The 6,000-nt window shown below is 35.6% G+C and overlaps 1 long non-coding RNA gene across 1 annotated transcript in view; it reads right to left on the bottom strand.

The window, feature by feature from the left end:
* Positions 1-237: 237 nt before the first annotated feature.
* Positions 238-6,000, bottom strand: part of LOC136846514 (uncharacterized) — a 41,285-nt gene continuing 35,522 nt past the window's right edge. Inside the window, exons 2-3 of the long non-coding RNA XR_010855424.1 lie at positions 1,601-1,695; positions 238-420 (exon numbers count right to left, since the gene is read on the bottom strand). This is a non-coding gene — a long non-coding RNA (uncharacterized lncRNA). The remainder of the gene's footprint in view (positions 421-1,600; positions 1,696-6,000) is intronic.

Here is a 6,000-nt window from a genome sequence, read left to right as displayed (position 1 = left end):
AATATTGCACAAATACAGCCATAAATATATTAAATCCTTAAAACAAACAAAATGCTTACACTTCTTTTCAAGGTAATTCATTGTAACTTTGCAGTAATATCAAATCATTTAAGCAATGATGTTGAGGTGAACAATGCTACACTAATTCAGCAAGCAGAAAGTTCCATGATCAATGAGGTAATTATTTGTTTCACCAAAAATTGCAAAAAAATTGCTAAGCTGAAATGAATACTGTACCTTAATTCCTCATGGCTATCCAGGAGTGATCCATTCATCTGTTGCTTATAAGTGAATAAAGCTTGTACTATCAAACAGCTGAATGGAAAATTATCATCATCAGAGCAGCCAACAACATACTACTCACATACCTTGCCTTTAAATCAGTTTGTGATACCAAGTGTTTCCTCAATGAATTAAGTGCTGAAACATCCAGAGAACAATTTGTCAATTAACATTTCTAGACAAACAAAATATAAAGTTCTTTACAAACAGGGTTACCAATGTTTAGAAAAAAATTACTTATTTCAAGAAAACTGGCATTTCCTTAAAATTTGTATTCTGTACCATTTTTGATACACCACATTCCCTTTAATTAATATTATCTCTGGTCTGCAAGCAATTAAGAAGGTTTACCTCTGGTCTGCAAGCAATTAAGACAGTGCCCTCATCAGGTAAAACAGACAGTCGATCCTTATCACACAAGGTCTTTTCTGTTTACCTGCCTCCTCAATCATTTCAACATCTCTTTGTCCCTAACTTTGGCAGCACTGAGTGTTAAGGCATTAAGTACAGGGAAATGTTTTTAATGAATCATCAAAATTTTGATAAAATTTTGTATTTTCACGTGTGCACATTGGTTGAAAGAAACTTGGGATCATACTTCTGGAAAATATTTTTCAGATGTATTTCTGTTTTGCTCATATGTAATGTAATAGTTTCATTCTTGTAAGAATGAATATTTGAATTCTGTGGGTATAATCCCAATTTTCACTAATTTGTATGTAAGGAGTTATACTGTAATATTTAATCTGAAATTCCATTTGTTTGGTTAATGATAAACATTTTTATAAGGGTTTGTTATAATGTAATGCAATGAATACAATCTTTGAAAAGCACAATACACTATCGTATACCAAGAAGAATTGATGAAATGTTATTCTGCAATATTTATATTTGTAAAAATAAAAGAAAATGCAACACATGTGGCCTCTCTCTATACCTCGGGCAATTATATATACAATAATTCATCATCCTAAGTCAGTTCAAGGTCTTCAGCTCTAAAATCAGTAATTTATCTAGTGTCAGTTGAAGTTCATAATTCTTGGCAAATAATTATGAAGAAATTTATAATGACAGACCTTACATTCAATTAATTTCATTGCAGTTTTGGTATTTGCATTCCTTTCCAATGTAATCTCCATGTACAATAGAATGAAGTATATCTAAAGGTACTACTTGTAGTATGCACAAAGAATTTTACTTAAAAAGCAGATTTGAAATGTACTTGACTACATTGTAAGAGCCATCAAGAGCTTATTTTGGATGACAAGAAAATGCAGTTGTAAAGGTTTTTTGAACTTGTGCCTGGGAGAGAACTAACCTTGAAATGCAGCATTCAAATGGAACTGGAGTAATTTTTCTCATGATTTAAGTCTTCTGCGCCATTTTTACCAAGGTGGAAATGAATTTGAGTACCTGTAATTTAAAAGTCAACAATCATACTGAGACAATATCTAAAAAAAAAAAAAAAAAAAAAACACCTACATGGTTCTTGTCATTAATTTTGCCATACTATCCAGTTAATACTCTCAGCTCTTGTATGGCTGACCTGAAGGTTCTGTATGTATTAAAAACATGACATCTTATAAATTATAGTACACAGCCTCATAACTGGATAAATTTTAAAATTTCTAGAATTCTGACAATTCTACAAGATACTTGACGTACACTGTTCTCTAACAATAGGGCTCTCACAAAACATGAGGCTATACAATGTAAAAACTTCTTATTTAGTACTTCTTATTTGGTTACAATATACTTCTTAGAACTGTGCAGTGTTAACAGTCAAATACTAGAGTCATCACTAAAAGATTGAAGTTTTGCATCTTCCCCTCTGGTTGAGAACCCCCACTGAAGGAAGTTTCTTACCCCTTCCATCACATCATAGACCATCTACAAGAATATGCATTGGTCTTAGCTTCATTATTCAGTAATCTTTCTTTCTTTGCATTTTATTTGAAACTTTTAAAATATTTTTGTACTTGCCATCACGATATTAAAATGTATACTGAAACAGAAATGAAGTTCACTGGTGTATTTAAATTATATTAGTCACGGACACCTGACATAAAATGCTTTAGCTTGTTCTATTTTTTTGTTCGATAGTGTACTTTACTTTTCACTAAATAATAATTTACCAGTATATTAGATAATGCATTTTACTTTTCACCAGATAATGATTTATCAGTTTATCCTTAGTTTTGATATGTAGTCTTTTGGCTAAATCAATATCTTAAGCACTAAACCTGTTTATCAGTGATATTTATTATGCTAACATCTTTATACCAATATCACAATATAGTCGTTTGTGCAACAGATAACACTTGCATTTTTTACTTTATATTTCATATGTACAGTAATTCTTAATTGGTGGCAGAGGACTTCTCACATCGCAAGATATTAATTTCTGTTAATTTTCTGCAACAGTCCCACTATTAACAATACACAGGTAGTTTCTTTGATATGTTTGCGCACCTGCCTCCCAAGATGGGAGTACAGGATGACCATTTATCATTTTTACCAGTAGGTTAACAAGAGATCCTTGGAAATATTTCACATCCTTCATAGATCCCCTGTACCAGCAGCACTGACCATTGCATTAACTGACCGTGTTTTCCTTAGGAAAAAATTTTCAAGATATCCAAGGCTTCACAGTAGACTTCTACAGGTCAGAAGTTGGAAGGGGTGCCTGTAAGTTAATGGCTATGTTAACCAAAAAGGAAAAATGACAACATTCCAGTGACAAACGCCCAACCCAAAGAACAGATTGGAGCTATTCATTGAACCAGTGTGACCTGAATATGATTTACTGAGCTGGTAACTACAAACATGGACATCTGAAGCTCAACTGGCCAACAGATTACCCAAGACAAACATCAAGGAAGTAGCATTACAATATGAAGACGTGGAACCCTATGACACTAATTGCCAACATGGGTGACCATGATAGAATAATATTCCCCCCAGTTATGACACACTGAGGTAGGAGCCACTGACATGAATGCCATAAGTGAGCCCAAGACATAGCCCAGTCAAAGTTCACCAAAATACGAACCCCATTATGGGAACCCGAGCAGACATGAACACTATATGCTTCAATGTATATGAGTGTAAACTTGGTAAAGGTAAAATAGTGATACTGTTATATCTGTTCACTGATCTGCCTGCAGAAAACCTTTATTAACATTGAAAGCAAAAAGTAAATGTGACATCCCATTTCCTATGGCAGATACTGTAACAGTAGAAAACTTGGTATGTTATGCCAATGATGAACACAGGCTTATAAACACATTTGGACAAGGAGAAAGTGGCACAGACAAAACCAGCTTTCACCAGTGGAAATAAATAACCTTTAAAAGTGATGCAGACCAAAATCTACTGTCATTTAATTCAAAAATTACTTGAAACACTATTACTTACAGCAGCAACATGCTAAGAATATGCATTGTGCTCTGTAATTCATGAATACATGGGCATGGTAATTATGCAATATTGAAATACTGGACCTTGCCGCTGAATTCAATTAATGAGTATATATAAGCTTAAGAAAGTAGGCTTAGAAGAAATACTTGTATATTATTCACTAAAATGGTTCAAGCATCACCTGACTTGTGCTTTGCAACCCTATTTTTATTGCTGTTAAAGGTACAAACTAAAATTTGCTGATCTGCATCTAAAACTTTGCCATGAGAAAACCCCCATGTAGTTCTGGAACATACACTTACTACAATACACATTCTTGAAGTATCATGGGTTGTTGATTACAGTGTGAATTAAAATAACAAAAAACTCAAAAATTGGAAACATGGAAGAACAAAACAAACTGGATGGGAAGAAAAAGACAAAGCAAACGAGAAACATACAGGTAATGTATATTACCTGTATGTTTGATATTAAAGCAATAAAATTACTAAGGTGTGAAGTAACATATGAGAAACCTGGAGCACTGAGCTAGTTGATGAAGACCTTAAAACAGATCACAAACCAAATTTATTTAAGTAATGGGATTACAGCGTACTGTACCACAAAAATAGCAAATTTTAGAAATTATCTGTAGTTTTCCTAACACAAACCTGAAGTTCTTTACAAGTGGATTTAGCTTGCAAATACGAGCTGGAGCAGCCATTCAAACTTATTGACAAGGAAGTAAGCTAACGGCAGATATGGGGAAGCCCTGCCCACCAGTTGGTCTGCACTCAACTTGGCCTTTTGGCCCAGGTGCCACAGTAAGGGGTGGCTGAGGTGAGACATTCATGTAAAGAATTTGAGGTTCGTATGTAATGAAAAATACAAATTAATTTTAAAATTTGCTTTTTGTTCCTACATAAATACAAACCTCAATTCTTTACACAGGAGACTTACCCATCGGTGGGAGGAATCTGGGTACTTTCTGAACCAGCTGGTGGATTCACCCAACCTTGGGTGTACCTTCCTTGTCTGTTTAGGAATAGAGGAAGGGACCCCACACCTGTAGCATACTGCACATACAGGATGTAGCAGTTGCTAGCCTTCTGGACCTTTAAATAAAGGTTGGAGACAATAAATGTCCTCCTCTCCCCTTGCCAAGAGAGGAAGGGAACTTGAATCCCTTCATTGCCAATCTTGCCAATGAAAAGTATAATGATTCCCCTACTATCATAAGCTCTTGTCTGGGCTGCAATTCTCCTTCCACACTAGAAAAAACAACACCTACAGATCAACTCACAGAGCCAGGGGATATAGTGTATTTGAAACGCTTTCTTTACTCCATTAGTGTTAAGTGAATAGTTTTCAACATACCAATCTGAAGTGTCTAGTTCCTTCAAGATAATACTGTAGCACTCAAACAACTCAGCAGTATCTCGCAAGTTTCACCACTGAAAAGTCCTTCAGTGAGGATAACATGAAAGATTCAAATTTAGGGCAATTCGAACAAACTGATCTCCATCCCATCAAGAGTTATACTGTACATACAAGAGGCCAGATGATTTGTCTATACCTATGCTGATATCAAGGCTAAATGAGACACAGTCTCTGTGTTCAGACCTTTGTCTGACAACCCTTGAAAAGATTTGTACAGGCTACAAGCCCAACTCCTCAAGGTGAGTCATGACCCTCTGGGGTTTGAACTCCAGAAAGAGAAAGACATTTATAGCTTCCAAGGAGTACAAGAGATCTCCCTCAAAAGCAGAGACACCCACTAGAATCAAACCCTGGTTGAAGGCCAACCATGCCTTCCAAAAGCTGAGGCAAAAAGAAGCTTTCAAGGCAAAGGAAGGTGAGACAAACACAGCTACCTGATGACAAGCAGCTCTGATCAGAGATACCTCATCTCCAACAACAATAATTGGAGACAATTCTAGTCTTATAGACAGCCAGTCAAGGAATGAAAGTATCTGAGGACATTTATACAGTGGAGAGAGAACCCTCTATTCAGTGGAGAGGCTGGAAAACATCCAAGCATGAAGTGACAGAACTCTTTAATGCTCAGAGATACCAAACTAAGAGTTGTTGGATCAAAAGTTTAACCACAGAGGAATATCTCTTAGGACCTCGAACAACAGAGCTAGCAGATCCGGATATTACTTGGCATGGACACATGGGAAATCCTAGATTTTGCTAGAGAAAAGAAATCAACCTGCTGCTGACTATGTACTGAAACAAAATGGTGATAAAATTGAATATAGAGTTACGGCCAAAGGCCAAGCACTGAAACTTATGAGGCCATTCAGCTCTGGAAAG

Source organism: Macrobrachium rosenbergii, chromosome 15, assembly GCF_040412425.1.
Source record: "Macrobrachium rosenbergii isolate ZJJX-2024 chromosome 15, ASM4041242v1, whole genome shotgun sequence".
Lineage (NCBI taxonomy): Eukaryota > Metazoa > Arthropoda > Malacostraca > Decapoda > Palaemonidae > Macrobrachium > Macrobrachium rosenbergii.
The sequence above is the reverse complement of the archived record's forward strand: the minus strand, read 5'-3'. Positions and strand labels throughout refer to the sequence as shown.